Source organism: Pyxicephalus adspersus, chromosome 11 (genome assembly GCF_032062135.1).
Source record: "Pyxicephalus adspersus chromosome 11, UCB_Pads_2.0, whole genome shotgun sequence".
Classification (NCBI taxonomy): domain Eukaryota; kingdom Metazoa; phylum Chordata; class Amphibia; order Anura; family Pyxicephalidae; genus Pyxicephalus; species Pyxicephalus adspersus.
The window spans coordinates 15,155,276-15,181,963 of record NC_092868.1 but is presented as its reverse complement, the minus strand read 5'-3'; the positions used below and the strand labels follow the sequence as shown (position 1 = coordinate 15,181,963).

General features: G+C 37.5%; 2 protein-coding genes across 4 annotated transcripts in view; both read right to left on the bottom strand.

Annotated features, from left to right (window-relative positions):
* Positions 1-26,688, bottom strand: part of NTF4 (neurotrophin 4) — a 92,686-nt gene that overhangs the window by 22,870 nt on the left and 43,128 nt on the right. Inside the window, exon 1 of one of the 3 annotated variants that reach the window (XM_072425837.1) lies at positions 5,574-5,595. The exons of the other annotated variants lie outside the window; for them this stretch is intronic. The gene's annotated coding sequence lies outside the window, so the exon portion shown is untranslated. Of the gene's footprint in view, positions 1-5,573; positions 5,596-26,688 lie in introns of those variants that run through there. 3 annotated transcript variants of the gene reach the window in all.
* SAXO3 (stabilizer of axonemal microtubules 3) overlaps positions 1-26,688 on the bottom strand; it is a 103,000-nt gene that overhangs the window by 43,522 nt on the left and 32,790 nt on the right. The window lies entirely within an intron of this gene.

Here is a 26,688-nt window from a genome sequence, read left to right as displayed (position 1 = left end):
TAAAAAACCTCCAGTTATTGCGCAAATGTTTTACATGGTTAATTAAATAATCTTGGTAAAAATAAATTCCTTTTCATATATACAGATAAAAAAGTTAGTGATGAACTTCAATAATCTGCACTTGATCGTAAAGCAAGATTCAAGCACATTTCCCTGTATGGAATATAGGGATTCTTGTAATACTGGCTCTAGTCTACATCCATTAAATCATCCAAGGCTGCAGGCCAAGTCATGGCAGATTGTTGCAAAGCCAGATGCTACTGACCTGCTGTCGAGGTTAAGATGCTGAAGCTCAGCATTTCCAACTTGTTGGCAAGTGGCCTATGCAAGAAGAATCAAAAGCTGCCACTCAATGACATCAACATTAAGAAACTCCAAACTTGCTTTCCATGTAGTTTGAATACCGGTATCAGCAGTAGGGCAGATGTGTGCTGCAGATGACTGGTGACAGCAGGATGATTGATTAGATATTTATGTTTGAGATTTGAATAACTGAATAAAAAGAAAAAAAAGAAACTTTATTTTTTTATGTAATCGTTTGAAGCTGATGCTGGGGATTTAGGGTAAGTCTTTGGTGGCAGCCAGCCAAAGATTTTGTTTTTGATGTTTTTTGGCTTGCTTGTCCCAGCTGTCTATAATGTCATCCAGTAGGATTATGGGTGTTGTAGTTTAACACATACAGGATGTCCTGTAAACCTCCACTATAATTATTTAAGTAAGTTATGATCTATTTAATGTTTTTTTAGATGTCCATGTTACAATGTCAAGTTAAAAAAAAAAATAAGTCCATTAAATTCAACAACCAGGGAAATAAACAACAATAAGCTATAAACATAGGTGATCCAGAGCAACGCAAAAAACCCTGGCAATCATATGTTCCCTGGATCAACAGTCTCTGTTGTCTTTACCTTATAACTTTATACCCAGTTATATTCTGTGCTTCTAGAAACACATCCAACCTTGTCTTAAGGCAATCCCTAGAATGTACTAAAACTACACTCTGAGGCAACCTATACTACATTTTCACAGACCTTACAGTGAAGAATTCCTTTCTTATGCAGAGAGTAAACTTCTCAGATGCAAAGAGTGTCCTTTTGTTTATTGCACTGACTTTAAAGTGAATATTTGAGAATAGAGTTCTCCATATGGACATTTATAAATTTAGATAGGGTGATCATATCCCCCATTATACGTCTCTTCTCAAGGGAGAATAGATTCAGTTCGGCTAATCTCTCCTCATAGCTGAGCTCCTCCATTCCTTTTATTAGTTTAGTTGTCCTTCTCTGCACTTTCTCCAATTCCACAATATCCATTTTGTGAGCATGTGAAAGACAACAACTCACAGCAGAACTTATCTGGTTTATTTACCTCGACATTAGAGCTGTGGTATTAACTAGTTTTTTTGCAGCTGCTGAAGTCTTTACCTGGTCTTTTTCCAAGTGTGGTATCATCAGCAATCATGATTGGCTGTCCACAGGATGACCAAACTCCCGCACATGCACTGAGTCAATTCATCCAAGCTTAATTCTTTTTTGAATATTCTTCTTCAATGAAAGTCTCTTTTAGGCTATTTAAAGTGAATCTGTGGCCATGTTATGGACGCTTAAGTAGCTACATATTATTAACAAGCAATAAATAAAGTTCCCTCTGTACTGAGATTGCTTATGCTAATTTCAGAGAACATTGTGAGCTTCTCAAAGGTTGCATTCCCGAAGTTGCGGGAAATCAGACAGAGCCTGCCTCATTTCTGGGCTAGAAAAACATCCAGCATCATCTAGCACAGTGGAAATAACTTAAAGATGCACAAATTTTTGATACAGTAGTTACATCATTGGGTATGTAATAAATCAGAAGAGTTTTATTATAATATTGATCTGGAAAAGGCTGGGTGGAACCAAGTAAGGCAAAATAGAGATGGAATAAATTTCTCATTATAACTCTAAGGTTCCTAATCATTTCTGTTTGCTTCAATAAACAAAAGCAAAATAAAAAAAAAACATTTTGTTCACATTTGCTTTCATATAAAAACAGAACACGTTTTTTTTATTTTAACAGTATACCAAATAAAAGCTTTACATATCCCTAAACAAAATATATTCAAATTATTTAAATGTAAATTAGTCATTGAGCTATTGCTAAGTTAACCAATGCATGCTAAATGTGGCAGGGACATAGGTATCAGTGACCTCTGCTCATCAAATGCATGAATAAAAATAAAGTGTAAAAAACTAATATGTGCAGAAAATCTGATTTCTGCTCCTACAGTTAAAGCCAAAACAAAAAGCCTATTTATGAGCATTCTAAATAGTCAACTATCAGTTTCATTCATTAACTGGAATTTTGTGAATTAGCCTGTTAGTAGAAGGTATGTTCTTGGTCCTTCTAGTTTTGCATTTTGAGATTCCACCATCATTCACAGTTTCTCAAAGTACCAGGAAATGGAAAACAAAATCAGGACAATGAGCTTTTAATCAAGGCTCTAGCATTTTTTTCTATATACATTCCTTAACATACAGTTTTCACAGTTTTTCAGAATTGTTCAAACATTTGACAATTTTATTCTCAATTTCTAAAAAAAGCAAGTGACTTTTTATTTCACTTTTTACCAGGTGAAACAGCAATTTTTTTTCCAAAAACTCTCGAATAAAGATGCTGTGAAGCTGATTCAGTTTGGAACATCTTCATAAATCACTCCAAAGTAATTTATACAGTGTTTTTTGTTTTCATTGTACAAAATATAAAACTAGAATAATTATTACTGAGCACATATTTTGTTTGTAATCATATCCCCATTATAGTGCTTAACAATCTTTGTTCACAAAGCTAACACTGCTGGAACTCAACGCCTGCGCCAAGAGACCTTGCCAGGCTACTTTCCCGGGCCAAGAACTTGTTTGAGCCCCATAGAGACAGAAAGTAAATGGGAAAGTCTTTTATCTTCTGAGAGGAAATCAGACTATAACATAGATGTATTTAACGGTAATTACTTTCAGAAAGGGTTGATGAAATATTAGCAGACAATTACCAACAAAGCTCACTCTTTCTGTTGGTTTTTTGGTTTCAGGATATTTTTCAGGAGGAATCAAATGCCTTTCAATCTGCTGTGAACACAAGAACCTTTGACATATTGTGTAAATTATGACAATACCTCCTGGTGTAATGGAGCCCCTACTTCGTCCTGTCAGATGATGTCAATGACTGCTGTGTCTTTAATGGGCCGTGGCATTAGGGGGCACCCTCACAGCAGGCTGATAATGACGGCAGGGATTTCCAATGGAATTCCACAAGGTAAGTAAAATGAACATTTCTTAGATTTTTAATTTCAAGATATTCTAAGAGAACAAATTCTTTTCAGCACTGCAAACTGTCACCAAAAGCCTCTCCTTCAACAGCTGTCTGTCACCATAATTTCAATATAGCTAGGAACGGCTGGAATACACCTCCTGCTGCTATTTCATGACCTCAATATATTGGGGAATCTACTCCCTCTGCACCAAATGTAAAGGTCTGGGATACAAGGCAAAGGAACCAGTGTCTACCCTTTAACAAAAAAAGTAAATCTACTGAAGCCAAACTGGAGCATATAGAAGCCTATCACTTGACATTATGAAATTTTTCCCAGCCACCGCAGAGAAGGGTAACTAAAACATTAAGAAAGGTATTGGGCCTCAGATAACAGAAAACTGAATATTAAAATCCATTTTAAAATCCTTACGCAACTATCATTTTATATGATGCAAGCCTACATAACAGCCAGGCAACTAAAATTTGCAGAATGAAAAGTTTACTTTATCCTCTGTAAATTCAGGGATTCATCTTAAAATGATCTATCATCGTATACCTTTCCATGTAATAGTTTCTTGAATGTCACATAGAAAATGTTCCTTGAAACATCAGAACAAGGCTGAACATTTGATGAAAGGAAAAAAGCATGTACCTGGAGGGAATTTAACACAACGTGGGTGCATGACCTTGAAATTCAGAGTGATAGTGTTACCAAAAGCATGACCTGAGTGGTGCGATTCATATTATATACGTAATTAGTCAAGTGATACATATGGGAAAAGCATATCCAGGTGCAGATCTCATTGCTCTGCTCCTAGTCTGTCCTCCAAGTACTTTTTTACTTTTTGTACTCACTAGTCTGACTTCAGTGCTACTACTGTAGATTTTGAGGATGAATTGCTCTACAGTGCTTCTCTTTATTACACCATTGGTATATATGATGACATGCCAGGAATTTATTAAAAAGTTCCACAATTAGGTGGGTCATTATTACAGAAAGGGACAGGTGATGCAACTTCTGTAATAAATGCCACCTACATGCCTGATTGCTTTGGGTATCTGTCAAAAATCTGTGCTGCACCAGGATACCTAGGAACCCTGGGTTCCCCTGCACTGGATGCTGCACATATTTGCTGTTTATGGCAGAAGATCACCACCCAATGTATAGTAGAGTTCTGCTTTAAGGTTATAGTGCCACCTCCAAAGGGTTGGACCCTGGCAAACAAAAAACTGTATGCCAGGCAGGGGTATACATCTATAAGGCCATGAACACAAAGGATGGTACTTTATTGGACTATTAGATGAAATGATTTTATGTTCGGTCAAAAAAATCTCTATTCTCTTTTGTCCAATATTAGATACAGATATACTAGAACTTTGTGCGTCCAAAAGTAGTTTGGACGCACTGGTCTGTTCTACCTTTTGATGCTTGTGACACTGCCCTCAACTACTACATAGTCCTTGCTTAGATTTCCTAAATTTTTATTTTTCAAAATCAAGATCAGTGCAACATTTGCAGACAGATTGTTCAAACTGCACTTTGTGGTTTAGTGGTATGTTTGAAGGATTCATTGGTGTTAAGGTTTGTTGGGGGGCATCATTGTTAAACTTATTTAGCAGTTAAATATTTTAGAGGCTGGAGTGCTAAAACGGAACTAAATCTGCGATACTCGCCTATACCTGCTCTCTAGCATGGTGCTGCCATTTTCTTTTCTTTCTCCAGATGATCTAAGACCATCTTGATTGACCATGATGGGATAATGTAATTTCTGCGTAAGCATGTGGGAGTTCATTCATTCCCGACACATGCAACAGAAGGCAGGATTGCTGGCAACTAACACTGTGCTGCACATCAAGTCAGCAAAATGTACCAGCTGGGTGGCAATCAGGCAGGTAAGAGCAGTTATTGCAGAAAGGGACATCACCTGTCTCCTTCTGCAATAACCACCTGCCTAAAGTGCAAAAGTTCAAAGTAGAACTTTAGTTCCATTTGGTGATTAGGTGTTGGAGTGGGTGGGGTGGGTAAAAGTTAGGATTTATTTTAGAAGTTTATAGTTCCATTAAAAATAGAGTGCAGGTCAGCAGTTGCTAATAGAGATTACCTTATTTGTTATTTGAGTATTACGTGTTATGGGGAGGGTTTTTTTTAGAGATAGGAATATTTCATTTTAGGGCAGCTATAGTGTTCTAATGTCGACACTATCATCATAAAGCAGGTGGTTATAGTAATGAATTCTAGGCACACAGCTAAATACACCATTGAAATACAGATAAGGGAGCTGTTTTACCTGCCAAAGCATTTGTACTTCTGTTCATCTAAAATTTACAGAATTCTGCCAACCCCCCTGTCCAGGATAGGACCCTGATGTTTCTCAGTTTCTAAACTCCAAAATACTTACAGGTCTCCTAACCAGTGACCTGAAAAGAGAAGTAGAAAAATAAATAAATACATGCCTAAGTTGCTGTGCTCTTTGGTCCCTTGTGTTGCTTCCTTCCCCATCTATCTGCTGTACAGTGATCGCAAGTGACTGATACCAAGGTACATTCAGGGAAGGTATACTCCTTGCATTCAAAAAATACATTTAATGATGTATTTATTCAATATTACTGCAATAATGTATGTATTTTATTACTACCTGTTCCGCTACGATACCTTAAAATCTCAAAATCTTCAAATAAATGTAAAGAAGAACCGATGTCAAAGTAACACAAATAACAAAGTCAATAAAGTTATACAAAATACAAATAGGTTATTTAAAATTTAAAAAAAAAACACACACTGCCACTTGTTTAGTGTTGCATGTAGGGGTATGTATGGGACATCATTGGGCTGAACAAAGAAAGAATACCTTGCTGTTGGGCCAGGGTTTGTTTTTAAGTCCATTTAAATTTCTCAGATCCCCACAGAAGTAAACAAACAAAAAAATAGATGTCACCTTTCTCACCTCATTTCTCAGTTCATATACTTGGTATGCATATGCTGGTATGCAAAGTATGTTAAACCACATAGGCAAGTTCTGCAGGGATCTGAAGAGTAGACAGCTTTTCATGTATAGCTGTAATTGTAGAGGGTTGCACCTCAGGGGGTTCAAGAAGCCTAACTCAACAAGGTGATCAGGTTGAATGGAGACAATTTTTCCCCCAGTAAACTTAGGCAGAAATCTGTCACTGTCTTAAACAGCAAATTGGACCATCAGATAAATCAATTTAATAAAGTGGTAATACCACTTAGCAACGTGCACTTAAAAAGTCCATTCTAACTTTACAATTTTACATGAATTTCTATCTGAAGATTGTGATGTGCTCCCTGGAGCAGGACTAAATTATTTTGCCCTATATTCCAGGAAAGTTAGGAATTTGACACAGACTGTAAAAGGGGCACCATTTTTAACCTATAATAAATAGGAACTGCTAAAAACACTATTTATCGTAAGTTGGCCATGTATCACTGATTTCAGAAAACCAAATATCTTTGCTACAAGAAAAAAAAAGTTTTTTCTACCCTAAAGGAAATAAAGGATATTTACTCCTTGTAATGAAGACATTTGGAAACTCATAGGCAAGGCTAAACTTACAGGTGCATTTCAGCATTACCACTCAACAGAAAACAATGAGCTAAACATGTTTTCTTATTTTTTTTTTTTTTAGTATAACCTCCTCCAGGTGAGCATGTTTTATACCTTTCAATACCTTCCACAAACCTAAGATTGTTTATTCTTCAAATATTTTTCTGGTGATTTAGATATGAATCTAGCTCCATTTTTTCTGTTTCCTTTGAATTTTTAAGCTGATTACACCAATATTCCACATTGCAAAGTGTCATCTTCACCTCTGGCACATGCACTTTCTCTTGAATTTTCTGATGGTCTTGGAGAAGGGCACATTGGCACATGGTGGTCAACTTTCCTAAACTAGGGGATCTTAAGTGCGGCCCCTGGTTTTACCATAGGGCCACATAAAAAATACTCAGTACATTTAATACTACAGAAAGCAATCAGAAACAGCAGACATGCTACAAGATATGGTCAGAGGCTATGGGCAACTTACAAAAGAAGGCCAGGAACTGAGCACATCGTGCAGGAGCCAGTCCTTGTCTTTAAGGTTCTTTTTGGGCTATGTACACACTCTTGATTATTGCCATTAAAAACTATCTTTCATGATCATTTCCAGTGACAAACGATTGAAAGATGAATAAGCCAGGAATGTACATACAACACTATTCTTTTCTATGGAGAGAGGATGACGAGTGGCACCCTGCTGCGCTCTCCTCCCTTCTCTTCCATTGCAGACGTTCATCTTCTGTAATTGGCGACGACGACATTGGACAACTTCTGTACACATGTCAGATTCTCGTCTCAGATGAGCTCGTTTCAGCAGTTTCAGAATTGTCTGACGTGTGGCTTAGACATTACGCATTACGTTACGCTTAGAAGTTACTTGGGCCACATTTTATATTTTATCATAAAAGATCCACAATAAGAAATCAAATTTAAAAAAAAAGTAATAAAAAATTAACAGCTTGGTAAAAAGTAACATACTATAAAAAAAAAAAAAAAAAAAGTTTCTACTAGATACCAGTCTAAATATTTTTTCTTCAATGGCTGGAGAACCAAAACACGTACGCTTCTGTCTGCAGAGTGCCACACAACAAGTACCAAAGGGCCACTGGTTGGGAACCAACGATCTGGATAATGTGCTTTAAAGGCTGACATACCTCTTAATATGACTAGTTAAGCTACATACACACTTCCAATTATTATCGTTGGAAAACGAACGACGAACGTTCATGCACGATATATACGAACGATCGTATAGCACCGATCCTGCACATAGAGTTAACGACACGATCGTTCGTAGATATTGTACACACAATAGATACGATCATTTGAGCGATAGAGGAACTATGTGCACGACAGGAAAGTGAACGGACGTTCGTTCATCACGCATGCTCTGAACATGGACGATCAACGAACGACCGTACACACGAACGATGTTCAACGATCGTCGTCCAATCCGATCCGTCGGTCCGGTCGTTCGTTTCCAGCGACTTTCCTCGTTCGTCGGCGTCGTTGGTTACTTTTTTACGAACGATTTTTTGCCCAATCGATCGTTCGTCGTTCGATTGGAACGATAAAAATTGGAAGTGTGTACGCACCTTTAGGCCTGTCCAGTTTTGAAGGGTATTTGTTCCACTTTATAAAGATTTCTTTTTCACCAGAAAGCACCTCTACCTACTTGTTTGGTGCAATCATCATACAAGTCAAAAGACAAATATTAACACAGGAGAAGGTTTTAGGAGAAGGATAGTGTGAGCTGAAGTAAAACAGTGCTTAAAGCTCAGTCAAACCCTCCTAATTTATTACTGTAATGCTGTCAGGTTGCATATATATATAAGGGTACTCAGCAAAGGTTAAAGTGCATTTTAGGGCAAAAAAATCCCCTTTAAAGATCATGCAAGCACAGAAAAATATCTGTTACCTGCCAAAAATGCACTCACATACCAAGTTCTATTGTAGGCTGACAACATACTTATATGGACTGAGTGATGTCACCCCTGCTGGGTTTTTTTCTTGGCAACTACTTAGACCCATTCACTCTCCTATTTCCACAACATAAAGTCTAATCACTCTAAAGCCCCAAGATAAGAAATGAAAAGGCTCATTACAATCCTTGAGATAACAAGGGATACAAGGAGATATAACAAAGTGCTTACCATTGTACATGTAATAGACCAAAAAACAAGCGTAAAAGCTTGTGATTAGGAGTTTACCCACATTCAATACTGTTGTGATTGCACATAGCAGAACATACCATAGCAGAAGTAAAAAAATAAATTTTATGTTTTATAATATATACTGTTTGCAGCCTAACTGCATTGCAGTTATTTATTAGGATGATTTAAATTGACCTTAAAGTGCATATCAAGCCATATTTTGATTAAGGAAAAAAAAAAAGACTTCTTTTTGCCATTTCTGTCTTGCTAATAAGGTTTTATCAGATTAAAAGTAAAGGCAACTCTACAACAGCAACACAGACAGAACTAAACATGCTTTGTTCAGTGTAGGGGAAGGCTAAAACATGTTTGTTTTTTTTATTTTGTCGCTATTACAGATGGGGAGGGGGATCTCTAATGGGGCTGTGGATAACAGTAAAAAACTGACAGATGTCCCAATTATTCTACGTTCCATCAGGAGGTAAAACAAAAATTCCATTAAAAAAAAAACAATGGTATCTCTATGCCTCTAGCATTGTTTGTGGAAGGGAAGGTGCAGTAAAAAATGTAGACTGTCAAGCCCTGAACAAATTTTAAAAGCAAATTTTAAAAGTTAGCAGACTATCTTGCTTTGCATTAGTTTGGAGATGTTTAGATAGGAAAGTACAGCAAAATAAGTGATTAAAGAATGCCCATAAATATGGGGAATGCAAAGTATACCATTACATTTCACGTCTTTTCTTCCACCTTGAAACTTAAGCTACGTACACACGTTCAATGGTACTTGCCCGGTAATGGGCCGATATCGGACGAGAATCTGGCGCCTGTTGTGCATTGTCCGATTGACTGTCCTGGCTGGTCCACGGACGATGGACGACAAACGATCTTAATACAAGGGAAGGGGGGGAGCGCCCAGCAGGGCGCCGCTCTGTCATTCTCCCTCTCCCCTCTGCATAGAACAAAAAAGTGCTGTATGTACAGCACTTGTTCCTGCATCTTTCAGTCTTTGGTCGTTGGAAAGGACCGTGAAGGATCCTTTCCAACGACAATAATTGCAGGTATGTATGCGGCTTTAGGCATTCAATATGTAAATGGTGACTTAAGGCTGTATAGTCAGAACTGTACATTCCTCTTTAATAATCAGAGAAGCAAAGAACAGAGAGGAAGTTTGTATAACGACAGAAGTCTTAGCTGGGAGATACAACTTTACAGCTTGAACAGGTTCCAAATGTGGCTGTTATGTTTTAAGATATGACTCCATACAGGTTCCATACAAAGTAATAAGTCATTGGGAAGCAACAAACAGATGGACTTGAAAGGGTTGGTGCACCAAACCTAAAGCTACGTACACACTTCCAATTATTATCGTTGGAAAACGAACGACGAACGATCCTGCACGATATCTACGAACGATCGTATAGCACCGATCCTGCACATAGAGATAACGACACGATCGTTCGTAGATATTGTACACACAATAGATACGATCGTTTGAGCGATAGAGGAACTATGTGCACGACAGGAAAGTGAACGAACGTTCGTTCATTACGCATGCTCAGACCATGGACGATCAACGAACGATCGTACACACGAACGATGTTCAACGATCGTCGTCCAATCCGATCCGCCGGTCCGGTCGTTCGTTTCCAACGACTTTCCTCGTTCATAGGCGTCGTTGGTTACTTTTTTTACGAACGACTTTTGCCCAATCGATCGTTCGTCGTTCGTTCGTCGTTCGTTTTGAACGATAAAAATTGGAAGTGTGTACGCACCTTAAGTCTGGGTAAAATGTGCAGGCACAGAGCAGGTGGTCTATTTCCTTTGTGTTAATTTATGTTACACCTAATATTAAACACCTTGTACTCTGCTCACATGAATACTTCCCCTGTAACATGGAACACGCTTTTGTGAGAAAAAAAAAACAGGGCTCTGCAGAATTGCTCAGAAAAATGAATCTTGCAAATGTCTGAAACCTCACAAGGTGATGAAGTGGTGAAATACCTTCTGGATAAAGTCAAAGGTCAGGACTGGTCATTTTGTAAGACAAACCAGAGCTGTTCACAGCAACTCTTTCTTTATGACAATATGTTACAACATATATATAAAAGGGAAAAGATATAAGGCAAAGCCTTTTTTAATAAAGTATTACATGCATAAAAAGATAAATACAACAGTCCTGATATAAAGTTGGGTAAACACGAGTGTCAGCGAACTATGAGATCTATATATTGCCTGCCTTTAAATCAGTGAAACAAAAGGGGTTACTCCTTTCTGTTTGTCTTAAGCTGCGTACACACTTCCAATTTTTATCGTTGGAAATGAACGATGAACGATCGATTGGTCAAAAATCGTTCGTAAAAAAAGTAACCAACGACGCCGACAAACGAGAATAGTCGCTGGAAATGAACGACCGGACCGGCGGATCGGATTGGACAACGATCGTTTACCATCTATCGTGTGTACGGTCGTTCATTGATCGTCCATGGTCTGAGCATGCGTGATGAACGAACGTTCGTTCACTTCCTGTGGTGCACGTCACTTCCTGTATCATTCAAACGATCGCATCTATTGTGTGTACAATATCTGCGAACGATCGTGTCGTTATCTGCATGTAGAGGATCGGTGCTATACGATCGTTCGCCGATATCGTGCAGGATCGTTCGTCGTTCGTTTACCAACGATAATTATTGGAAGTGTGTACGTAGCTTTACTTTTCCAGAGTTAAATAGTGTTCATGATATTTTTTTATTTGCAGGCACTCTTTTTTTATTTTATAGATACTAATACAGCTACAATCGTACTCTTCCAGGTTTTTCTTCGTCTTCCTTCTTGTCTTGTTTTATTCACTCTCTTCTTACATGATGTTCCCCTTAGGAGACGTCAGAATGATCTACAACCTCCCTCTTCTTTAATTGAACATGTTTAAGTGATTCCTTATGATCTATATTTTACTAGATGTCTCGCCGCTATGTTGATGTTACACTGATTTAACATTTGTGAGGAGAGAGGAGCTTTGTTTGTTCTGTATCTCATTCATACCAATGTTTGGTATTGTCTGTTTTTGCATATGTAAGTTGTAGTATCTCTAATTGTAAATTTCCTAATATATACATTGAATTAAAACACTCCCCCCCCCATAGAACATCCTGATTTATTTGGCTTGTTTAACATGAATATGCGGCAGGTTTTACGGGTTTATTGGTCACGCTTGTCTTTGGCAAAAAATCCCACATGTGTAAAACCCTGACATCGTTCAACAATCTACCATGGCAGATTGATGAATGACTGATCAGAAGGAACCACTGTGTACTCCTATGGAGCTGAACACAGGAGGGTGCCACTTGCTGATCCTCCCCACTCCATAGAACAAAATGGCGCTGTGTGTACAGTGTTCATCTGTCACTGGAAACGATCACAAAAGATTGTTTTCAGCGTCAATTATCTAACGTTTGTACGGGGCTTCAGACATAAAGCCAATAAAAATCAGGGCTTATTAACAAATAAAACTAAATCAGATAGACACAGGAACATCATTTCCAGCTGTTAAAACCCAAAGCGATTTTGTGGTTTTCGATCTTAAGCACTTTTTATAAAGTTAAATAAAGGACAGGTTCATTTTACATAGGGCATCTGCGATAAGAAATTGTGGGCCGCCTATTTACTCTTTGCAGAAGAGTAAATGTGTAAAAGTAAAGATAGATACATGCCAAATGTGACTAAAAAGACAATCCCCACTGAATTCTGGCACTCTCTATACTGTAGACAGCTGTGCTTCTCCTACCCATAGCTTGGCATTACGATTCTGGCTTCAAAAGCTCTTCATGCAAAGCCTGCAGTAAGGCGTGTAATCCCAAATATGAGGAAGGAAGTGATTGCCAGCAATCACCAGTCTAAATAATGTTGCAGCTGCAGGAGGGAAATTAGAGCTCTTCTTCAGGGTTGGAGTGTTCACATGACTGCTGTGACTAGATAAAGGACTTCATGGAGGCTCTTCTGCTGGTCACACTTGAGTACACAAACTAAAAAATTATTATGGTATTATGTTCCGCTATGTTCCACATTTGTTGAAAGTATTAAGTTACCTAGTTCAGTAAAAAATAGCATTTAGAAGTAATCATCAAAGTAATTACTAAATATCAAGCATTTAATAAATAAGTAGCCTATGCTTTTGACATGTAAGCTAAATCCAAACTGAGAATTAAACATTAATATAGATACTAGGGTTTGTAAACCTAGATACTGCTCAAAAATGTTTAACCCTAACCAAGGGCAAGATATCAAAACCATGGTTTTATTGTCGGGATAGCCAGACAGTGGAACAGCCCACCTGCTTTGCCTATTTTTTCATCTCGGAATCTGTGTAGACCACCAGCCCCACCATTGCTGGTAATCTCTAAAATTCAACAAATCTCAAACATGTCCACTGTGGGCATCATGCTCTTTAAGGCTAATACACACGTGCAATAATTGTCATTAGAAAACGAACGACTAACGACGGATCAACGATTATTCATGATTATTTTGAATGATTGTATAGTGCACAATTCTGTACATGCTGTAACAATACGATTGTTCAAATTTAATCCACCAATAATGTACACACACTAGATACGATCGTTGGAATGATGCAGGAAGTGGCGTGTACCAGAGAAACTGTACAGCAGAACCATCCAGGATTACTACACGACTGTACACACAATAGATAGAGAACAATCGTCCCTCAAATGGATCCTCCGGGTCGGTCGTTCGTTGACAGGGTCATTGCTCATTTATCAGCGTTGTTGGCCTGTCATTGTGCAATTTTTTTGGCAATTGGCCATTAATCTTCTTTTTTAACGACTACTATTGTGTGTACGTAGCTTTACATATCATATAGAAATATATAGTAATGGCCACAGCAGAGGGAAGATTTTCTGAGCAGGAAATGAAAGGTAACAAATCAACAACAGAGTAAATTACTTTTTTAACTTACACTAACATTTACATTTTTAGAACAAACTTCTGTAACTCTATCCCCACATCTTCTCTTGTACAAACACAGTACAGTACCACCTGGGAAAGAAAATCAGTGGGGCTAAACCCTATGACAGCTTATCCTGAAAGTGTAACAACACAAAAATTTACAACCTGTACCCTTTTTCAATTAGAGAAAATATGTTTATGGTTAATTATTAAAACAGAAACTAACTTTTAAAAACTGATGTTTTAAATCATATTTTCAACACTGACATTATATGTTTTAACATTTCCATAAAGTCTATTCTTTACTAGGAAAGCAGAAGGGGATGCATCTATAATCTATGACTTACTACTCAGTTCATCCTTGCTATTCAGGTCCATTTCACAACACAGTGCTGGGGCTTCAGCTTGTAAAAAGCTGCTCCTCAGCTTGACATCCGCTACTGTAAAATTATTATGAAATACTGAATACTATACAAAAGGTCTATGTACCATCCCAAAAGAGGCATGTCATGCTCTTTTCCCCAGAAATACTGGCTTTGGAGGAACAAGTAGCTGCAATTAAATACATTAAAGGAAAATATATTACCCTTTTCAGACACTACAACGTTTCTCTGCATGGGCAAAGTGACAAGACTACCCATGCAAGAAAATATAACACTGCATGAGTGTTATACTTTGCCTGCACACAATTGATTGACTGAAGTCAGTATATCTTCACTAGGGATAAGCAAGGATGCCTCTGGCATTCTTGCGAAAATTTTCTCAAACTTCAGATGGTTCCGCAAAATTTCGGCGAACTGATTTTGCGAAACCATCGGAAGATGGAGGAAATGATAACAGGAGGATCCCCAGGATTCCCTGGGCAGCCTCCTGTTTGCGATCCCCAGGGCACTAGAGGTTAATTAACCTCTAGTGCCAGGGATCGCACACTGTTCTCAATGAATGTGTTCCAGGGCATTCTCCATGCACTAGAGGTTAAAAAACCTCTTGTGCCCTGGGATCACAGTGGATTCTCAGAGCTGAAATCATTCTTGTAGCCCTGGAAATCCTTTTTTCGATCCCCAACACTAGAGGTTAAATGGGGACAAATATCCCCATTAAAAACCTTTAGTGCTCCCTGATTGGCTGAGGAAAGCTTTCCCTCTAGTGCCGGAGATTGCACAGTGAGCTGAATAATAAATGCAGCCGGCGCATTCATTGATCAGCGCAGCCCGCAATCTATTATAATTTGAGCACGATCAGCGAATTTACACCGGCCATTCTTGCTTACAATTTCAGTAAGCATGGACGACCAAATTCACCGCGAGATCAAGTTTTAAAAACTCGCTCGCTCATCCCTAATCTTCACCTGATTCCCTATGCTACATGAAACATCCCTTGCTAGGTGAACAGCCTAAAATCCTTTAGTAAACTAACCTAAAGACTATCTATTCAGATATAATAGTGCTCAAAGATGAATATTATATCAAAAAGCTCAAATAATCCACCAACCCAAATAACTTCATACATACTTTTCTATCTAAATAAATGTATCAGAAAAGCTAATACTCAAATTACTTTCTATTGCTTCAGAATCCTGGACTGTAGTACGTGTGAAGTACTGGTAGCTAAGAAACTCAGTTAAGTGAAAGTAACTGCACTGTTTTTTAACCACCCATGTGAACCAAATGAGTTGTTCTTAGTACAAAGGGTGAAGGAAAATACCCAATAGGGACACCTATTCCAGGGACAACTGCCAAAAAGGGGAATTCTCCTATTGGGAGATTTGCTCTAATTCACTGTTGTGTCTTTGAGAAAATTTCCTCAATGATATGAAGATTATTTTAACCCTATCCTACTCAAGATTAAAAAATCTGAATGATTGAATAAACTGAATGATTGAATGATTAACTACTTAACATTGGAAGTTCAAGCAGCAAAGCTGGAACTATTCCTTTGATCCTAAAAAATATAGTAATAGGGCGAAAAAAATAAAGAGAAAAAAGAAATAGGTGTTAAATGCCTACTTATTCAGGCAACCAGCAAATAAATAACCTAAAACAAGGAATGAGAATTCATGGAATCTAAATAAAACTCCAAAAATTCCAGTAAAAGAAAAGCAGACAGAAAATTTGCAGACTAATTAAAATACAATTTAGATTTTGAAAGAAACAAAATGGAATTTCTCATGGTAAAATGAAAACAAGATGAATGAAAAATGCAGAAAGTGCTTTTCCCCCTTAACTTGGAATGTGATTTAATCAAACAGAAAGGAAGTGTGCTGTCCACTGTGTATGATTAAACTGATTAAACTGTCACTAGGTGTTTAGATCAATCAAATCCCTCCCTACAAGAGAACGTCAAAAACACTTTAGAGAGTCCACAGAGAACCTTTCAATGTGCGTAAATGTACACAGGCACTTCAAATGTAGGGCTGTTCTCAGATAAAAATTTTACGGCTTGCTTGATTTTCCTTAAAATTATTCTTTTAATTTGTTTATTTGTACAGCATTGATGTGTCACATTACATACTACACAAACCATTCACCTATGTTTTTGATGCAAAACTCACAGTATAACATCCCTAATACAGTGGAACACACAAATCTAATGGCCAATTGGGTCTGAGACCCAAGAGAAATAAAGAGACCCAGAAGAAACATAATAAATGTGTCTATAGAATAAACATTTCAATGAAAATGCATGTCATTAAATTTAATACAATATAATATAATATATAAATATATTTGTTTTTATGAAGCTTACTTCTATTGTAAACATTAGCAAATCTGGTTAAAATCTTACTACAAAATACAATGTAATACTTTTAGGATAATGTTACCAATATTTTGTATACAACACGATATCTGCAACCAATTACATTACAGTTGTTATTTTTGACGGTCCATGCTAGAAAATGAAACTAGATACCTGATAGTTACCTAAACAAATAGTTTGATTTTTAAGATCACTACATTACTTAACCTAAACTCTGCCCTTCATGGGTCAGGAGATCAGAAGTAAAAACATATATCCTTTATGAAATGAAAAAAGGAAATCCTTTAGCCCAGCGGTTGCCAACCGGATCACTGGTAGTCCGCGAGAAAATTTTGGGGGTCTGCGACTCTGGCCGGTGCACCCCCGAGCGGGGTCAGGAGAAGGACCCCACTAAGGGGACACACTGGCCAGATCCACGGAACACGTCCCTGTACAAATCCCTGGCTCAGGAAAGTGGGCGGTCTGTGTCCTGGACATAACGTGCCCACTCTCCCATCGCAGGCTTAGATCTGTGTTGGGAGAGTGGGCAGGGCTACATCACGTTGACGTCACTTTGATTGACACCCGGCTTCCTGCACATGCATGGTCAGGAGCCGGTGATTTTAGTGGTCTGCAGAACCAGAAAGGTTGGCGACCACTTTAGCCCAAAGTATGTATGCTTTGAATTTACCCAAAATTATATGAATTTGGAAGAGATAATTGGCCTTATTTATCACCAAGCTTTACTGATGAAAGTGTATCCTCTCCAGCCTTTAAGAGTGTTAATAAATCAGCCCCAATACCCCCAAACCATCTGAATAATGTACCAATGTTTTTTTCTTTATTTGTTTTCCTTCATGTTGATGACCTAATGATAGAAAAATTTAATATTTGAGTAGTTGGAGTAAAAATGAGCCTATTATATAACACTTGGTGGCTAAAATACATTGATTCATAGAAGTAAATACATCAGAAGATGTATAAAAAGTGACAACTAAAGAGAAGTAAAGAAGAATTTGTTTACAAAATGAGACTAAACATCTAAAAAGTAGGATGGTTAGGAAAAGCAAGTACAGATGTTTAATTTGTGATTTACTATTTAATGATGGTCTGATGGATGTGGGGAGGAATTATCTCTTGGTAAAGAGTTAACTAATTTATGAATGACTGACAATTTATGTATTGGAAGACAGAAGCACTGAGCCACAGTAACTATCTTTGTGTCTACATGGGGCTGCTGGACCTTTTCTGCTACAAATATAATTTTTTTCTGGAACTTCAATCTTGCTCTGCTTTATGAATGTTTATCTTGTGTAAATCAAATGTCACCAGAAGGGACGATTTTCCTCCGTAGCTTTTCAAGCAGGTAATTGTTTATCACACAGGTTTTGAATTGCGAAATCATTGATTCATCATATTTAAATGGATAAAAATAGTCACTATGCTGTTAGATATCATGATGTATCCCACACTGAACATGGTTCAGAGAAACAAAAGGACAGAATTATAGATAATCATGTTAAAAGCAAAGGATATAAGACCTTCTCTGAGCAGCTTGATGTTCCTGTGACAGCAGGTGCAAATATTTTTAAGAAGTTTAAGAGAAATTGATTGTATCCTCAATTTTCAAATAAATTTCACTTTAAACCTGTTTATGGTACGATTTTTATAATCAAAAGCATGTTTATATATATATTTAGATTACTTGTTTTGTCTCAATTGACAATAGCTTACCTGAAATATTTACTATGTGAATAACTTTTTGCTCCTTTTTGTAATATAGTGTCTCCGCTGATCTTTACCAAATGTTAACATTATTCTAAGATCTATATGTATGTTTGCAAACTTAGATTACACTAACTGCTTGTGTAACATTTTGTTGATGCACCGCTACCCCTGAGGAAACCTAATAGGGCGAAACGCATCAGGTACAATGGTCTACACAAATAAATTCTTACCTGCAAGTCCCTAACATGGTTATTTATTTGCACAATATGCTAGATGACTACTGTATAGCGCCCTCTATGGCCTCTAATGTCTCCCGTAAACCACAAGTCTTTCATTGTGGCTTACCAAATGAAAATGTTATGTATTGGTATATGAGAATTATCATTTAATACAATACTTTAATTTGCCAAAAAATTCTTTTCTTTTCTTTGTTTAAATAATATTATTCAGGGTTGGCAAACTTAGTCCTTCAGGACAATGAATTTAAAACTACAACCACTGGTGTATTTATATAATATCCATAGAACTGTAGCCATTCTGTGGCCTCAAGGGGAATTTACTTCAGAATGGGCCAAAGGATAGTGAGAACGGTGGAAAAAGACAGACAACTTCCAAAAAGAGATCGCGGAACACCAAGGTCAAGGTCCACTAGTGTTTGATTGCACCATCCACTGTGGACTCGATGGAAGAAGTACCCAGGAGGGGTATATAAAAAAACTGAAGTATGCTAAGATGCATACTGGCAAGCCACAATGCTTCTGGCAGAACTTTTTTAATGTGAAAAAGCTTTCAACCAAAAGAACACCATACCTCCTTAAAAACACAGAGCAGACTTGGGTATGTTTTTGGGTTACTTTGCTGCATCTAGCAAGGGGTGTCTTGAGTCTATGCAGGGTACCATGAAATCCCAGGAATTTCTGGAACAAAACATACTGCCCACTGTCAGAAAGCTCTGTTTTATGCACCCTCAAGCAGAATAATGACCCAAAATACAGAAAGTATTTGAAAATGGCAAATACCAAAACAATGGATTATTCTGAAGTGGCTTTCTACAAGCTCTGATTTAAACCCCATGAAATATTTTTGGGGAAAACTAAAGCATACAGTCTGCAGAACGCAGCCTTCAAACCTGACACAAGTGGAGTAGTTTGCTCGGAAAGCACAGACTAAACTACCCATTGACAGGGATAGAGGTCTCACTGAGAGCTACAGTAATTGCCTATTTGCAGTGATTGCCTCTTGAGGTTGTGCAACAAAATACTTAATTATGAGACCCATCAGTTCTGTCTATGCCATTTTCATTTGTTTTGTATGAATAATGTTTTTGGAATCAACCCTTTAAAGCAAAGTTTGATGTTTGGTAAATACAGAATAAACAATGATGATTACTTTTGCTTACATTTTACATGCTTCTTTCAGAGACAATTGTGGGATCTTTTTTTCTAGCAGAGGGGTACCAACAAATTTGTTAATATTTGTAGTTTCCTAAATATGATGGCTGCAGCTGCAGCAAACCTCAGATCCTTCAAACTAAATCCGCTGTCCCCTGGAGGTGCCTGCACAGTAAATCATCACAGACTATTTTGATAAAACTTCACTATCACAGACTTTTTCCTAGACAGGAGAGGCAGCTCATGGCCCCTCTATTGCACAGGTGCAGCCAAGAGAAAAGAGATTATAGCTATAGATTCCTGGGACTGCAGCCTTCTGAATCAAGCAGGTATTACAGAATAAAATAGGTATTCAGATATATAAGACAGGTGACAGATGGTGAATCAAATGCAACATATCACTCTTTGATTCTCTATATAACTTTCAGGTGCTATAAAACCACAAAAGTTAGGTAGTTGGGAAGGTATGATGCTCAATGTGCTATTTGTGACCTCAGGATAGCAAGGTCTCTGAACTTCCTATTTCATCTTTGTAGAAATAATTTTCCATAAATGTTCACAGAGAATTCTACATGGCACCATGGCACACCATAATGCCAAAAATTCCAAATTGTTAAATCACTCAACCAAATGGTGTCAGTTTGAATTACCAAAACCTACAAATTAATCATAGGAAACTAAAAAAAAATAATAAAAAATTGTCTCCTAAATTAGGCTCAGATTGATTTAGGTTTAACATTTTCCATTGTGCAGCTGTAAACTCCTCCCAGTCAACATCTCCTCCTTACAACATGACATGGGCAGCATGGTGACTGTGCTATGGTCTCAGGTATGAATCCTTCCACATACTAAAAACTCACCAACCCTCACCCCCTCCAAAAAGAAAACTGAACAATTTGGAGGACTGGGAGTTCCCAACTTAAAACAGTATTATGTCTTGGCTAATTTTTCGTTGGGCACTTTGCAAGGACCTCGACCTCCATGGGTAGACATAGAGGGTCTCGATGGATTTCATGGTTCCATCGAATCTCCCATGTGGATAAAGAAAAATTTGAGGGGAGTTATTTGCTGTCCCTCCCTTTTGCACTCTGCCCAGAGGATAAATATCGTAAAGCTCTCTTCCGCCCACGCACACCTAACCCGGAATTTTCTTCGGGATTTTTCCCAGAGCACTTTGACTGGTGGATTTCAAAGGGTTTCATGAGACTGAAAGACTTGATAGATGTACAGTCTGTACTTACCTGGGAATATCTCGCCAACAAACGAGAAACACCGTTTAGGGAACACTTTCGCTATAGACAATTAAACTCCTTTGTTAACACTATTATCAGACAGGTTCAGAAACCTTTGCAATCATCCCCGTTCAAGCACCTGTTCATCCATAGCTGCCACAAAAGAGCAAATTTCTATCATTTATTCGGCTCTGGTGTCAGTAAACCTAAATATATGACAGACTGGGAATCTGAACTAGGAGTATCATGTGAACTATTGGTGCGAAGATTGGTGTGATTTGGCCTATTCTTTATCTAAAGTTTCCTTGAATTCTGCCCTGGTGGAGGTCAACTATAAAGTGATGCTCAGATGGTATTTGGTACCGGATAGGTTGGCTAAATTTTTCCCGTCCATTTCCCTACTGTGTTTCCAGGGCTGTGACTCTAGGGGCTCCATGATACACATCTGGTGGTCATGATCGATCGCTAGGCGTTTTTGGAAAAAGGCATTTAAGTTGATTTCCAACGTAAGGTCCAGTGCACTGCGGAAGCAGCTTTATTGGGTATACTGAGTTTGGTTCTTCCTAAACCAGCACTAAAATTAACCAAGCTGATACTTTTGGCAGGTAGAATCTCCTATGCCAAAGCTTGAAAAATGAACTCAATACCTCTAGACCCCATCTTCGCTAAACTGAATTGGGTTATGATAAACGACAAACTGACTCATACATTAAAGAACTCCCTGGTTATATCTGATGACTTTGGGAGCCCTGGATCTCCTTTATTAGTGCCTAAGATGTGATCTCTCATAACTCTATTTACGGATGATATGAAATCCTCCCCTCCTATTGTTCTGTGTCCAATTAGCCTGGACTTTTCTCCCTTTTCTCTAAAGGCCCCTTCACAATATCCCCACCCTTCTCTCTTTCTCCTTCCCTTCTTCTCTTTTTTTTCTTTCTTTTTTTCTTTTCTATTCCCCTATTTGTTGGTCTTTGCTGCGTCATCGAACGAGACACATACACAAAAATGTTCCATAACTTTTAATTTCTTTAAATAGGCCAGCTTTTGATAAATGTTCATAAATGAGTATTGTTTTTTTTATAACATGTTTGTACAATTTTGGTTCTCATCCAGCATAATTGTCTCTGTTTATCTTTATGTTGTTAAAACCACTTTATTGAAAACCAAATATAAATATTGAAATACAAAAAGAAAACTGACCTTAGACTATATTATACTAAATTAGACTGTGACCTCCTTAGATGGAGGTAAGTGATTTGGATATGTTCTCATGTTTACTGTATATAGTACTATATGAATGCATAAAACTAAAACCTACAACAAAGGTACACAAGCAATTTAATTATATCAAAACATGGATGAGCAATCCTGAATGAACTGTCTGGCTTCTGGTTTCCTTCTCTGGTAATTATGTATCTCCACAGGTCATCCTTGCTATTATTTAGGTCACCTGCCCATGAGGTACTGATGGCCTTTTACATTGTTTGCTGTTTACGACTCATTTCTGCTCTAATAAACCACTTAAATAAAGCTTTAGGGCACCAGAAGCCCAAAACAAGCTTTTGTGTATCACAGGTGGACATCATTTCAATAACACTTTAAATAAGGATTTGTCATTTTGATTGGGTATTAGGAAAATGTTGTAAATTCTGTCTCATGCTTCACCTGAAAATGACAAAGACGAAGGCTGTCACTCTCAATACAGGTGTTTTACATTGTCAGGGCCCAGTGATCCTCTTTCCACTATTTCACGGTATGCAAAACAAACATCTAAAAGGTGCCTAGAGGTTTAACTCCAGGTCAAGCCAAAGCTTTACCATTTTTTTACATTTTAAGTAAAGAGGGTGAAAGTTACAACCATATTTTTTTGCTGTCTGGGTCCCTGGTAACCATAAAGGTAATTATAGGATGTTCCCAGGCAGGATATGGCAATAACAAAACTAGCAAGTTTTCTAACCCCCTATGCACAAAAAAAGTGTGCATAGGGCTTTTTGTGTTCCTTTCAGAGAGATTTTATTGTACCAAAATCCTAAAATTAGTTTTAACACTTTCCCACTTTGTACAAAACAAAAAAGGCTTTGAGCCTAAATCAATGGTTGACCGTAAACTGTGAACCAAGTGAGTCCAGAAAAAAGTGCACAATAGGATAGTATGAGAAAAGATAGAAGGAGAGTAAGTAATTTCTTTAAAGTCCACAAAAAACAAAAGGCAAGTTTAAAGAATACCTGAACTTTTGCTAAACTGTTCCTTATCCTTCACCCACTGACCTAACCTAATTTTTCCCATGTCACACTCTTTATTTGCATACTTACAGATCTCCAAAGCACTGCGTTTCAGCAATTTTGCATTCCTCTAACTGAGTCTCCACTCATGCCTATGCATTACAGCCCTATATATTTCTATGGGCTGTTTCCCAAATAGGTAGAGAAGCCCTATTGAAGTTCTTGGGCTGTGCTGCACAAACACCATCAGGGTGTTAAAAAACAATGGGCTTTGGATTTTGCAGTCTTTTGGATCTTAGAAAGTACACAACTGTGAAGTGAGAGTGGGTTAGGCTTGGTCAATATGGGAAGTTTAATTAAAGTGGATTTCCCCCAACATCTGCCCATGGCACCTATGCAAAGATGATAATAATCAATCTGACATAAACAAATCAACAGATTGTTTTTTGTTGGGGGGGGGGGGGGGGGTATTTGTATAATGCACTAGGTCAAATTTTTAGCCAGCTTAAAAATAGTTGTCATCACTACACTGGAATTTGACAGCTAACAAACTCTTTGCCTCCTCACCAGAGATGTATCCTCTCTCTGTATGTGTTAGGCAGATGAAAGATCAATAAAGAAACAGACAAGGGCTGATTTGGTACAATGATTGATGAGTTGTGCATTGACCTCATCTTCCCTACATCATCATCTTCTCCGATTCTAAAAATAAATTCTATGTTTACACCAGAAGCAGGTAAGGAGCCTGGAATAGGTTTGGGTAAACCCCTGCCGTTAATATAGATTATCCAGGGTGATTTTATCAAACCTAAAGTAAATAAATATTTTTTTTTTTTGTCTCAGACATAAATAGCCCTTGTACACAACTTGTCTAAAGAACTTGTAGCTTATTCTTTGGACACTGTAATGTTAGATACACTTTGTTCAATACACATCCAAAAACAGCTGGCAGTTTTTATTACTCTAGTATATCATGGAATACAAAGCCCTGGTACAAACCATACTAGGCGCGTTGTGGAAAATGCGTACTACAAAACTTTTATGTGCTTCTGCTTTGCTTAACATTTGGCATATCAATTCCTGCAAAGTCCTGGCCAGCTTATTATTTCAGGTTACACAACTCAAACTGACTGATGAATTGTACCATAATTATGGCCATTTATCATTAGCTCTCAAGGCTATCATTTCCATACAGACCTCCTCCTGGATCAGTCATCTCAAATTACTTTTGCAGAAACAAGTACTGAACACAAACTTGCAACGAAGAGTCTCAACTGAGCACCTAGTAGCCTCAGGATCTGTTGAAAATCCTTTCAATTGAGCCAAAAGCTACTATTGCTTTTGTTATTAAGCAATATTTTTTGGAACATACTTTTTACCTAACCAAACTGTTGTCCATATATATATATACGTTGACTACAATTGTTTTCTCTGTATTTGCTCTTGTATTTTTAATGCTAAAAGAGGGTAAATGTTTACATAAACTAAACTTTTTTATTTGGATAGAGTAGATTGGGGTCAAATTCATATTATTATATTACTATTACATTTTTTTTGCTGTTTGTATACCATTAAGGAAAAATTTCCTTTAATTCCTGTTCCAGATACAAATCAAAAGGACAGGAAATCAATAAAAGTGAGGGAATTCTCCTCTAAAACAATAACAGGTGTTATAAAAACAATGTTAGGAATATTGGGGACAACTCAAAAATTTCACCTTACTTTCTTTCTGCACATTTGTTTAAGTTCAGTGAAAGTGTTAAAGTTGGAGTGTCAGCATAACAGTCAGACCGCTGGCACTTCCAGAAGGATATCAGTTTAAGTTGCCTCCTTGACTATTGTAACAACGTATACAAAAAGGGCCTGGAACTGGAGGTTAAGTGAAAGTGAAGTACAGAATCAAGCCTTACTTAAAGAACAATACCAGACAACAAGTAAAATCAATTCCATACAAAGCCAGTTTCAGAATTTGTTTTGCATACCTTTTTCTTTTGACATAATTTATTGTCAGTCAACCTCGGTATGCAGCTCATCATATGATGTTGGGATGTGCCAGGTTTCTGAAAAAACTTGTGCACACGTGACAGCGTTACATCATCTCTACCTTGCCAATTTAAGATTGGAGCCAGGAAAAGGGGAAGATGGGGGTGTCCATGATGGAAGGGGAACTAGTGAGTCTGTTAAAAACATTGTGATAAAGGCAGATGAGGTTATTTTTTTGCAGGCAAGACATCAGCTGTCCCTTCAGCAATAAAAAAAAAATCTGGTCAATTTTTAGAGTTTGGTTCCACTTTATTATTGTGGCGGGCCCCTAACCAGCCAATCTGCATAAACCACAATTGCATTGTTTCCCTTACAGAACCTTAGCCTTCCAGGGATCATAAAATTCCCAACGAAATCTGTTATTCTTCAATAAGTCCTAGAGTACAAGCAGTCATGTAATCAAGGTCTGAAATTTTGTAAGTTCTAGCATACAAACAGCAAATTTAGGAATAAAATACATACCACCAGGGTTTGTTTGTGTTTTTATGTCATCCAAGCTTCATTGTAATATATTCAATATGAAATGTATATGTTTTCCCCACTCATAACCTCGTCACACGAATGGCTCTAAGACTTTTCTAGAGCTGCCCCGACTCTCTGGAATGGTCTCCCTCGTCCTATTCAGCTTGCTCCTACTGCTCATTTAAAAGAGCACTCAAAACCCATCTTTTCAAACTTTTTTCTCTTAAAACCCTCACTACATACTCACTATTTCATATCTCTCCTCTTATTGTGTGATACTTCCCCCACCTTCTCAATTGTAAGCTCTTCGGGGCAGATTCTTCTCCTGCTCCTGTGTCACTGTCTGTATCTGCCTGTCATTTGTAACCCCTGTTTAATGTACAGTGCTGTGTAATATGTTGGCGCTATATAAATCCTGTATATTTTTATTATTAATAATAATAATAATAATAATGATAATAATATATAAACTAAGAAATCACTTCACTAGACAACATATACATAAAAGTACCTATAATATAAATGGCATCCAAAAAAATAACAAGTATATAACAAGTACATGTAACACTACACAAGTTATGCTTCTTTAGCACCCAAATGACTTTATAAAGAATAATTGGTATATGAGTACATGATTTTTTTGAAAGGAACACTTTTTACTTCGGTTATACTTCTAGCAGTAAAGGGAGGTTCGGTGCTGTTTTGCAGTTTAAAATATGCTACTTCTTTAAGAAATTCTGAAGCATGTGCAAATGGAAAAAGTACAATTGAACATATGCAACATATTATTATAACTGTTTGCCTAATATCATATTTGGCCTTTCACTACTCTGTGTCCTATTAATGATCTATGCTTACATTAGACATCCGTACTCACCAATAATGGGGTCAGGGGGTGGGTGGGTCCAGGCACA